The following is a 12,886-nucleotide window of genomic DNA, read 5'->3' on the forward strand; positions in this document are numbered from 1 at the left end:
AAAGCACTGAATTAGATGCTTTCTTTGGTTTCAAGAGACAGAGCACAGGTATTATAGCCCAGACTGGGTCATTTTCTATCCACATTTCCTGACCATAACTTGTACTTATCCAATTTCTTCCTTTTGAGAATGTATTTGTGTCTTTTTATGGACACAACACATCTACTGCCTTTGAAGTCTGTAATGAAATAGGAAATAATCTTTTCTTTTGTTCCATTTCTTATCTCTGCTCTATTGAGCACAATGTAAAGAATGCACAGAGGAACCCAGCAGAAGTATTTAAATATCACTTGTGTCTTGAGTTGAGTTCTGGTCACCCTTGCACTGGGATGCAGAGGGTGGGAGCATCTTTCAAGTAAGAAATAACAGCTCTTAATATTCCCAGAAGCTTCCAATAAAGAAAAATATTAATTTATGAATTTCAGGGATTTCTTGCTGAACTTTGAATATGAAAATACCTTGACATGGGCAGTGCCACTTTATGTCAAGGCAACCAGCATCATTTTTAAATATCATCTAAAAACCTAAACATCCTCCTCAACAGGGCATAGAACTTAAATTGGAACAGTGTCTGTTTTAATCACTCTAATTAAAAAAATCTCTTTTGTCCATTTGAACCCCAGGAGTGAAATTTGGCAGAACTGCCTGTAAAACATGGCATTTGTGGCTCACATTTGGCTCATCTCTGATGTTGTTGGCAGGGCCAGGGCACCCCAAGATCAGAATCAGATCAGAATCAGTCCTAAGGGATGTGCCCATAAGTGAGAAGTTTCCATTACTGTATATATTGTGTGAAGCAAAGGCCTCAAATCAGGAAAATGTTCTGCTTGTCAGAATGTTTGGAAAGCAGCTGAGAGCAGGAGTGCTGTGGTATGACTGACACTTGGAAACCAGTGCAGGCACCTTAGTGCAAGACAAAAGGTGCAGTGAGTGCTGTTCTATCTGATTGCTGACATGAGCATTCCATGGAATCCTCTGCCAGGGGGAATTCAGATCCCCTGGGTGACAGAGCCCAGTGACTGCCCCTCACACCCCTCACACCCCTCAGCCAGCTGCTGGTGCCTCCCCAGAGGGACTCAGCTCTGTGGTACTGACTTCAAAAGAACATATTAAAGTGAATTCCTGACCCACAGTCAATACCTGTGAGTAGATCAATGTCATAAGGATTTATGGAGATGGGAAAACTACCCAGTGATCCGTGGCTGCCTGTCTTTGATATCAGAGCTGGCAGAAGAAATAACAATTCTGTTTCGCAGCAAGTGTCATGATTTCCAGATTTATTTTTACTTCAGACTGAAATAAACCCAAGGCTACTCTTTTTTTAAATACTGACACGAAACTCTCTGGGTTTCAGATCAAAAATATCAAGTTTGCTCCACCTAGAAGGGAGTTTGGCCTGCACATATCAAAAATGTTAATGTCTATAGTCCCTGTAGAATCTCTCAGCTTTCATGAAACACAGTTTCACTGATCAAGTGATTCCTGTCACCTCATTCAAACAGAGGCATTTTTATACACTGAACAGGGGTTTAATATTATGCTAAAGTGAGGGATGTGATTAATTATTGCCTAAACACTCATATTTCCCAAAGGGCCACTTGACATCCCCTCGCTCGTCGCTCTGCCTTTGTCTCTGCCTGGTTTGTACCTTCCTTGGGGAGTGGAACTTGTTTGGTTTGTGATTTCTCATGGGCACTTTTACAGCACAGTCAAAGCACTGTGCAAACCTCTCACACACGCTGCAAATGGGGCTGACAGCAAATTATTTGATTGCCTAACAATATATAATAAATATAAATAAATACAAGTGCCAGCACCACAGCAGAAGGGCTCATTTTAATTTACAGCCATCCCCCCTGAAAGTGGGAAATGCAGGAATGCTGTGTGGGAATGATGCTTTGTGTGTTTGCAGCTCCCTCCCTATGGCTGTTTGTATGATTGGAAGTTACAGCAAATGCTGGCCCAGGTTTCAAGGGGAGGATTTGTGATCCATGAGCACCACCAGGGGCTCATTTGGCTTTGCCAAGCACAGGGACAGCCATGGCTGCTCATGGATCCGTGGGTTGGTGCCATCCTGGGACTGCAAAACCCAATCCAGACTCTCTGAGCTGCAGCTCTTGCCCAGATGGAGCCACAGTGACTTTACTGGGGTTGTGTTTTTGCACAGGAGGCAAGTTGCCCAGCCCTTGCTGATCCCTAATGGGACAGTGGGGTGTCCAGGGAATAATTTCTGAGACAATTCCATAAAAAGATGGGGGAATGAGCCACAGAGCTGCTGTTGGATTTTCCTGGGGGAATCTCAGATGCACAACTCCCCTCCCATCTGCTACAGGCTGTGCCTGGAGCTCACTCTTTGCCTGCCCTAAGTGAAGCAGTTCTGAGGTGCCTGGGAGCAGCTACCTGGTGGTTTCACTTGAAACTGGTTGCAGAGAGAATGTTTCCTGCATCATTACCTAGTCCTCAGCTTGTGGTATTGTGTTCACAGCCAGGAAAAATTACTTTAGGGGTGTGCTGTCAAAATGAGTGCGAGGAGGAACTTGACCAAAACCAGAGTAAATTGTAATAGCAATCACACAGCTAATCCAAGCTGACCATCTTCACAAATCAACACTTGATATCTAAATGTTACATGTTTACTTATTCATTATGTCAGATGTGTTGCTTTTCTCGTCTTTAAACAGGGTTGGAAGTGCTTTACAAGACTGGGTGTTTTGTTCCTTGAGCACTGGAGTGAGTTCAGTGGTTCCCCAGCCTGGACACGGCACCGTGGGTCCATGTGTGGGTCCGTGTGTGGCCATGCTGTGCTTCTGGGGCTGCTGGAGGTGAGTAAAGGACTCTGTGCCTTTCGTCAGCTGATAGAGACATTATTATTCATCTCCCAGCACCTTGTGTAGGGATGCAAAGAGCTTCTGGAGTTATTGACTTCCATTCCCTGGTGGGAGCCATTCGTGCCTCTGTCACACTCATTTCTCTTCCAGTTGGACTTTCCCGAGCATTATTTCTCCCATATTTCCCTTTCCTTCCTAGGCCCAGTACAGCCCTCAGCCTTCTGATCCCTTCCCCAGTGCCAGTAGTCTGAGATGCACAACTTTGCTTGGCAGTATTTCCAGAACCAGAAGACAGTTGTTTTCTTATAAATTAGAGTATCTGTGGCCTTGCCAGCAGTAATGACTGAGACTGACCTGCTCCCACCCCACTGAGTCAGGCTGGCAGTGAGAGGATGGTATTTGTGTTACACTTCCAGTGGTGCAGGCTGAAGTGAAATAAAAAATCATGGGGCAGTTCAAAGCAATTAAAGTGTGAGGGCCTGGCTCAGCTTTCCAAACATACCTGCATGTTTATCTGCCCTGCAGCATAAATCAGCTCTGGCTCACAGAGCTGTGCTGGATGAGGAATGGCTCTTAACAGAGACTCTTGCAGTCCTGGTGTGTTTATTTAATGTGGCAAAAGAAATCTATAACTCCTTGTATGTCTGTGTGTAAGAATCTTATCATTCAGACAGTTCTGCTGTCTTGGCTCAGCAGTTCATAACCGTTACTAAGATTTCTCTTCCCTGCACTGCAGCACCATAAAGAACACTCTGCCTGGAGAGGGCAAGTCAGCAGAATCGGGAACTTGCCCCTGTCCCCAGAATATCTGTATTTGGGTACAATTCAACAGCTGTGCCTTTTGCCACAGGAATAGCTATAGAACAAGCTCCTTCCACTTTCTGATCACCTGTGGGCACATGAGGTTTAATTCCTCCTATCTTTTCATATCCAACCATCATTTAGTGGAACATCCTTTCCAGCAGCAGAGGAGGCAATGATGAGAGAGAAGGGGAGTTTCCACTGGTAGGAAAACATCTGTAAGATCTATTCAAATCCACCAGCAGGTCAGTTTACTCCCCAAGGAATTATCAAAGCCTGCAGGGGCATCCACAATCCCAGATTTCAGCCACAGATTTAAAGGCTGCTGCCTGCTTTCAACAAAGAAAATACTCTTAGATTTCAAGTCTATTTTAAAACCGCAAACCTTCAGTTTGGTGAGCTCACTTTTTTTTTTGCTTTCAGGAGATGAAAGCCTTGAGAGTGTATTGGTTGTAGCTGAAAAAAGTACTTACCAGAGGAGGCTTAAAGCAGGAGTGGGTGCCCAGAGATGTCACTGTATGGGAAAGGTTTGTATGATGGTTCTGGATGGATTGCAGGACCTGGAAAAATGTGCAGTTGATGTGGGTGAGTGTCCCCAGGTTCCTTCTGGAAATGTTACCCCATCAGTGATTTCCCACTTTCCCTGGAGTGTGGGACAATTTAACAGCAACTTTGCACATAATTTCTTTGAAAACTGCATGAAGAGGCTGGTTTGTATTAGCCAGGAGCCTCAGATGACATTTCAATGGATGCTGGAAATTTCTGAAAGCGTTTTAATAAATTCAAAAAGGGAGATGATTCTGTCTCATATACAGACTGTTAATAAATTCCACTGCATTTATTCCATATTTCTTCTCTTTGAAGTTAGATCTTTACCAGGCTCTTCAAGACCGATACAGACATGGAAATAAATATGGAAAAAAATATTACTTTTTGTTTAATATTTTGGCCCAGTTCAGTATGACAGACAGTGTCAGTTTGTATGTAACTATCCACTGTTCCACGTAATTTTTGGTAGCTGAATCCAGTTTTCTTGGATTACAGAAGGGGGCAGTGGTGGTTCATTTTCTGGAACTGGAATCCCCAGCTAAGAAAAGCTTTGGCTTTATTGAACACAGAAATAGAAGAGCCCAAGACTGCTCTTGCTATTTTGCTTCCTCCTGTTACAATCATTCTTCCTGCTTGTTACTTTATTTTCTGCAAGGAAAAAGGTCCTATCTCGGAGGGAACGTGAAGGCAGTGGGTTGCACAGAGTGTTCCTGTCACCTTAAAGTTCTGAGATATTTCTATTATTATTTAAATACAATAAAATAGCCCCTGGAAACTGGGTCTTCATGTTTGCTTGGTGTCTTGCTGCATAGCCCAGCCTTCTTGGGCAGAATTCTACCCTGTCATGTTCAGTCTCTGCCGTTGGAGAAGCCTAAATACTTCTTTAAAAGCCTTATAATTAATTAACCAAGTTGACTTTCGTAGAGTGGAATCAAAATAATGCCTGTGATATGTTTATTTCTGACCAATTATTAAAACCTTCCATTCCAGATTTGGTGAGATTGTACACACAGAGCCCTCAACACATTCCTGGGGTGAAAATGCTTATTGATAACAATTACTTTATTGTGCATAAAATCTATTTCCAAAAGACTTCTCCAGAAACAGAATAATTCTAGGGTTTGGGGGTGTCCTCTTGGGGTTATCTGACTGTGCCCTGCCTTGTGTTTGCTCCCAGCAGTGTCTCCAGGTGTTCCCAGGGCAGTGCTCCAGCTGGAACCATTTACCTCGTTCCACCAGAGCCTATTTAGCTGAGCCTCTCCCACATGGGCCCTTCTGGAAGGATCCTGGAGGTGAGAAGATGTCAGACCATCCTCTGCCGAGGAGCAGCCAGGGGTAAGTGGTCAATATGTGGCAGCAGTTTCAAAGTTTGCTATGAAAATATCAATAACTACTTAAATGTCCTAAAAGAGGCTTCTCTGAACTCCAGAAGTTTTTAAAGGGGGCATCAAAGCCCCTGAGGTTAAACACAACAGGGAGTTTATGTGTTTAAACTTAACAGTGTTAAGTCTGTAGACCCAAGCTGGGAAATTATACCAAATATACTGTTGATAGCACTTCAGAAATGGAGCTGGAAGAATTTCAGGTGGTGTTTTTGAAAGATGTTGTTAATGAAGTTGGTATCTGCTTTTGGTAGATCAAACAGTCCCTTTATTTCCCTTATTCAGGGATCAGCAGGGTGACATTAAGTATTTGTGGATGCTCTGCTTTGCCAAGGTCATTTTAATTAACCAAAATAACAGCAGGCGATAGAATATTGGATCTAAAACCCAGATAACAGTGGGGATAAATGAGGAATAATTCCAACTGCATGTACCAGAGGTGTTGGTAATGGGTAAGTGGTATCACACTTCATTTTATACAGAGGTATGTGCAGAGCCTTTAAAATAAACTCATTTATTTAGGCAATCAATCTCTGCTGAACAGTCAGAAGCCATATTGTAATGTGTCAATGGCAGCTTTTTAAATGGCTTTACAAATGTCTTTTGTTTTCTGGTTTTTAAGTTCCATTAAATTGGTCAAACTGATGCTCCCTGGATGGGTGAAACAGGCAGTGCAGCAGCAGAGAAGAGATACTTGTGATTGAGGGCCAGCAAAGGCTGCTGTGGAAGTGATTTTTACATGTTAATTTTATTAAGACAGTTGAACTCTCTGTAACTCCAAGTAAAGAATTACTTCAGAGTTATTTCTATTAGGAGGCAGATTAATAGGGATGGTATCCATAAAAGCCCTGCAGTTGAAGCAAATCACATCAGGGACAAACTGAATGCATCCCAGATACTCATAATTCTACTAAATGCCTGTTCTAGCACTAAATGTGTAAGGATGGCATTCCCCATGTGGATTTGGCTGCTTTGGCAATGCACACTCTGCTTCTCTATCCCCACTTTTGATGCCAAATGCTTGGAAAATATTCCTTTAATGACCTAAGATCAGCTTTATTTAAAAAACCCAAACTGTGGCCCTGCTTATGCTCAAGTGGCCCTCGGAGCTTGGTGAGGAATGTGGATTTAACCCAGAGCAGCTTCACCTGGTGTTCCTTAACTCAGAACCCTCAGTAAGAGCTGTGCTTCTGCCCAGCAGAACAGCCCTGGCAGCTCTGCTGTGTTATAAGGGATTCACTTTTCCCTCTGCATTTTAAAGCAAAGGCAGAATTTAGGGAAATTCCTGAGCTAAACAGAGGCCCCCTGGAGATAGGTGGGAGGAGCTGAGGGAAGGTGCTGTGGTGGGCAGCATTCCTGTCTGATGTGGGCATTATTCATTATTGTAGCACAGCAAGTACTGGTTAGTTGAACAGAAGGAATTAGAATGAGTGTTTCATCCATCCACCACAATATGTGCTTAAACACCCCTACCTGTGTGTGCCCATCTCAGTGTTTCCTGTAACACAGCAGGCTTGTTGTGTAGCACTTGTGTGCCATGTGTTCCAGTCCAGCACTCCTACTGTCAGATCACTCCTGTCTTACTGCAAGGGCTGGGTTCAAATGCCAGCCTCTCCTGGTTAGATCTGCACAACCTCCTGCCTTATTTAGGGCTGAATATGGCATTGGGGGAGCAGTTGTGGCCTCCCTCTTCCCATGTTTTCTGTGCTCCCTGTAAGTGGAAGTGGTACATCTGTAGATAAGGGGCACGTAGCACTGGGATGAGTCAGGAGGCTTCTGTCGGTTATTTTGGTTTAGATGTGTCATTAATTAATGAATTGAGCTGCTCAAAAAAATAACAGTAAATATTTTCATGATCTGTCAGTGTGACATGTTATTACCTAACCTGACAACATTAACATTTCCAACTTTTTTTTAAGCTAAAGTGTTTTGGTCTATAATCATTTAGCATTTATCTTTCTATAAGACTCGAAGTTCTGAGTGACCTGGAGGGCTCCATGGGCACATCCACACTGTTCCAGGGCTGGGCTGGGAGGACAGGATGCTCCTGGGTTCTGTCCTGTTCCCCTTGACAGCAGCACACGTGTCTTACCTACAGTGAAGTTTTGCTTGCAGTCAGGGGTCTGAATTGTTGCTGTTGTGGCCAGAAATACCACCTGAGATGCAATTTGCTGCTCAGCAGTTGGGTTTTTACAGGTGTGGGAAGGTTATGTGCAGGATACAGACAGACAGCACCTGCTTTTCACATCCAGAGAGGTTTGAAGTGGATTGATCAGATCTGCAGAGGAGCACACTCCTCTCTTTCTTCATCATTAGCACACAGAAGAAACAATTCCTTGGAGTTTGACCTCAAAACTTAACACTGCAGGAAGATTGGAGAGTGTTACTTTTAAGAGCTCAGACTTGTTGCTAAACAGTTCCTGACTTTCCCTGGGGGGTTGTCAGAGGAGAAAGTCCAGCTGATGCTGCCAAGAATCCACAGTAGCAGAGGCAAATCCTCAGCAGCACAGAGCACTGGGGCCAAGCTCTTGCCAGAGCACTGGGGAGATGCTGATGCTTTTGGTGACATGTGCCTTGATGAAGCTGTTGCTGATCCCTGCCAAGAGCAGCAGTGCTGATTGAAATGCCAGCACGAACTCCTACAAGTTCATTTTCCCTGTGTTTTCCCCAGAAAAGGGTCACTTACGTGCCTTATGTTCTTTAACCACGTTGGCACCCAGTGCCTGTGAAACAGCAGATAATCTCAAGTTGCTTTTCCTTCAGGAGTGATGTTTGCCCCTGGTATGTGTAGATCAGTTTTCAGCCTTGCCTTGTGAGTGTTTGAGCTCATCCCAAGGTTTTGATTTCTGGATGAAAAGTTGCATTTCCTTTGAATCTGCTTGGTAGATTTTCCTGTGTTGATATCACAGTCACTTTGAAAAGAAGCTTCAGGACTGAGTCAGACTCTTCTTGATATTCCTCTATTTTTTGCTACTTTACCCATAGCTCTTAAACACATTCTTCAAATGCAGTGGTGGATTGTGGGGGCCTTTATTCCTCGCTGTATTATTTAGCACATTAGTGCTTCAGGGGCTCAGTTGTAGCTGTTTAGGTCCATATGTCAGACACAGGACATAAAGATGATGTTTTTACACCTTGTCTCTCCCCAGGGTTTTGATTTCTGGCTGAAATGTTGCCTTTGCTTTGAACCTGCTCGGTAGATTTTTCTGCATTAGTATCATGGTCACTGGCTGTGAGTTTGCTGTGAACTGTGTGTGAAAGGCTGCAGAAAGGCCCTGCCATTGCATTATTGTTAAAGGAAGAAATTGGTTTGGACACTTAGCAATTGTATCCTTTGGATTTTCTGGATCCCTCTCCAAGAACTGGAGGTTTACCAGTACTTCAGTAATAAAGTTGGATGAGGAACTTGTCTTCTTTATTCCTTTTAGTTGTGGTTGAAAAGGAAACTTTATATTAAACCACTGTAGAAAGTAGGAAACGTCACTGAACAGGCTGACAGAAGAAAAAATCCAGGGAGGAATTTCTGATTTTTGAGCACTAGTTGTAGGAACTCTTCCCAAAGCATTTGGAAAACCTCTATTAGTTCCATGCCTACATCTCTGAACATTACCTGAGTCACATCTGAGGAAATCTTTTAATGTGTCATGTATTAAAATAAAATAATTCCATAACCTCATGTTAACTGCAGGAAAAGTTTCTGATGTAGAACAGTTTCCTAGAAGGGAAGAAACACTCCGGGCATAGCTTGAAAGTGTAAGTAAAACAGAATAATTGTGCGGATCTTCCAAATAGCTCAGGGTTTTTTTCTTCAGACCCTGCAGTTTTCCTTTTGTGACTGTTGTAATAAATATTCTGGCACTTTGGTGACAAAGAAAATCAAGCAAATATTGGTCTATTGATATGAAAGGAATACTGAGCTGCAATCTTGAGTAGTCACACAAGATGTGACTCCCCTGCTGCTTCTCCTCTGATTGGAAAACTAGAAAAAAAATAGGGTTTTCAAAATGGTTTTAGCAAATATTTTTTCAAAGCAACCATTTGGGACCCAAAACTTTCATCAAACTATATACAAATTACTACTTCACTGATCCTTTTGTTTAGTAAGTGACAATAATTATTTGCAGAAAACTGAAGCTTCAGGTGAATTAGGAGTCCCAGACAATGAGAAAATATTCACACTTCAGTTAAGTAAGTTTGATGGGATTCAGGGGAATACCCTTTGCCAGTGCAAGGAGTTTGCAGTGAAGTAGGTGTGACTGATAGCAATATATATATATATAAAAATATAAGCTTTGTTGAATGGAAGTGGCGGGGGGGTAGAAGAGTTGAAGGAGCTTAAATTCTTTTCCCTTGGTCTTGGAAAAAAGGGCATCCAAGTTTTCTGTGAGGGAAGGAGATTGATGTGGGCTGGAGATAATTGTGTCTTTGACCTATGCACTGGATTTCTTCATCTGGGCTTGTGAATTGCAAAAGTTGAATTCCTTTTGAAACCTAGTTAGGAAGTACCTCCTGAGAATGAAATACTGTGAACTAGAGCCCTGGTTTTGTTAGAGCAGTGCTGGGAGGGTGACTTTGTTTCGTGTAATTGCTTGGGGACCTCTGTCTGATCTCTTCACTTGGAGCTGATACTCCAGGCTTTAACTGAGTGAGGCTCCTCTGGAAGTGGTGATGGTTTTGTATCATGAGATTCATTTCTAGAGCTCAATGTCTTGGCCTTTGTCTCAGGGGAAAATTGATTTTACACCCCTGCATACAACCCTGCCAACAGCAGCACTTACTGGTGCCCCTCCAGCCTGGAGATGTGGCATGTCCAGCATGAACTCCCCTTTCCAGATGGTTCAAATGTGGGGCTGATCTTTGTCCCTTTCTAAAATCCACCATGCCAAGGGTGTGGACAGCCCAGATCTCAAATCCAAGAAAATAAGATTGGCAGCATAGAAAAAAAAAGAATAAATCACTATGTTGCTGGTTTTCTCACTTTCCTCTTTGAGTTGTTTTAGGAGCATATTACTAATTCTTCTTAAACTCAGGATTGTCACAGAATGTGTGAACTCCTCCTGGAGATGAGGTGAAAATCAATGATAATTCCTTGCTTGAAGTCATGTTTCAGCTTCGAGATGGCAATTCCAGGTGCTGCAGATTTAGAGGGATGACAGAAATCTTGAAGGGGTATGGGTTGATTGTTAAAAATAAGGAAACCCACGTGGGAAGGGAGCAGGCAGAATAAAGGGCAGATAAGGCAAAATAATGCCTACGAATAGCAGCTTGTCTTGTACACGTCTCAAAACCCAGCCTACTGCATGAGATCAGGGCAGATGGGAAATGCAGGGTACTCTGATCGGTAAAGGTTATCAGGAGAGAAGGATTTGAGTGATCCTGTGCTGAAAGGAGTCTTGGCGTGAATGAAACCATCTGTGGAGGTTTAGCAACCAAGAGCCTTTCTGCTCTCTCATGTCAATCTTCTTTAAGCAGGTGCTGTACAACCCTGCTCTTGCCAGTTTTCATCTCTGCTGCTGTGAAATGTGGTGCTTTGCTGGTGCTTATAAAACTGCTTTTCACTGAAGGAAAATCCTTTGTATCGATGAGACGACAGTTTTATTTTTAAATTCCTTGAACCTTCTGTAGCTGAGGAAACACAGAACAGTTTGGTTCAGTCGTGATGCTGTTCACTACTCAAAAGCAGGTGCAAGGAAAGACAAAAGGAATTCCTGCAGAAGGAGGAACCCAGTGAGAGTATCTGTCTATTATTATTTCTGTTTATTTGTCTATCTACTTTCTGTTGCAGGAGGGAAGTAACTGATGCTGGTGGTAGAGCTTTTCTTAGAGCCTGCTTCAGGAAAATGCACTAAAGTCTTGTATTTTGGGAGAGTCATTGCTGATCTTGGATCTTTGCAATCCTCCTTTGTGTTTTACACTCGGGCTGTTATTGCAAACACAGCTTGGTTTAAGATAGAAATTATACAGAACTGGTTATGAAGTACATGTGTTTTGTTGGATCAGGGTTGGATGTCCTGGGGTTTTTTTGGTTGTTTTCCTCTTTGACTTGCCTTCCTTTGGCAGCATTCATGGAATAGAGGACTCGTCAGGCTAAGTCCAGGGTCTTGTACATTTATCATGGGGTGTTGGCTGCCTGTCATCACGTGGCTGCTGCAAGTTTAGGTGATGGCATGAGCTTGAGTCTCCAACCAGATTCCTTTAGTGACCTGCCTTGGATTTAATCTGAAAGGATTCTGTCTGCAAAGCATTTACATTCCCTTGGGATTTGTCAGGATGACGACAAGGTATTACTGCATGTCTTATAATGATATCTGCAGTAACAAGCCAGATAAATAGAAATGCTCCCTGCAAGTGGAGATGAAATCCTGTCTGAGAGTTACATGTTGCCTCCTGAGGCAAAGTATTTAAGTGGAAAGAACATACAATGAGTATTTGAGCTGATCCCTTTGATCACATTGACATTCCATATATCCACTGTTTCTCCTTCTCTTTGAGACCATGGGATGCTATTTCCCACACCCCAGTGTGGAGCACTGGCAGAGAAGAGGCTGCTCTGAGTGCCTGGCACTGGAAGGTACATTTTTGTCAAGGCAGAACTGATTAAAAGTCACTAATGATTAATGTATGATTTGCACACTGAGCGTTCATTGTTGGGGCTGAAATCTCTCCTATTTGACTTCAACCTGATGGAATATTCTCAGGGACATAAAGCAAAACTACTTTAGTCCTTTTTGCAGTGAAAGGATTTAAAGCAAGAGAAAGACTTTTCAGCTGCTGAAAAATGGAGACCACCTATTGTTGATCAGGTTTCTTTAGACCAACAGTGTTTTAGAAGGGAAGGTTGGGGGTTTCAAATGAAAATTATCAAGCCTGAATTTAAAGAAAAGTAACTTTTAAGATAAGGCTTTCTGAATAGTTGTCCTTTATAATATATATAATAATTTGTAGCGAACAGATTAATAATTTGAAGCTTAATCAGACAACACAGTGTCAGTTTTTAAACCTGAAAAAAGAACTCTGGTCAGAGGAGAGAGCCCTTGATTACATTCAGAAAGCTGAATGCAGTTCTCCACACCATTCCTCATACACTTTCAGATTTCATACAGGCACCTTGCAGCTCTGCTGAATGCTTTGATCTGATTCTCACATTGCCCAAAATCACAGTCCTGAGCTGTAGAGGAAGAAAGCTGCAGCCACAGTGGTGCAAAAGGGGCAAAGCAGCAGCTTTGCTGCTCTTCTCAGAAGGGGCAGAATCCAGGCCAGTCTGCCTGCATTGCTTGGCAAGAACTGCTACAGCTCATGTTATGAAGTCTTTTGGCCCTAAGTGGA

This window comes from Manacus vitellinus, unplaced genomic scaffold, assembly GCF_001715985.3.
Source record: "Manacus vitellinus isolate BGI_N305 unplaced genomic scaffold, ASM171598v3 scaffold_38_pilon, whole genome shotgun sequence".
Taxonomy (NCBI): domain Eukaryota; kingdom Metazoa; phylum Chordata; class Aves; order Passeriformes; family Pipridae; genus Manacus; species Manacus vitellinus.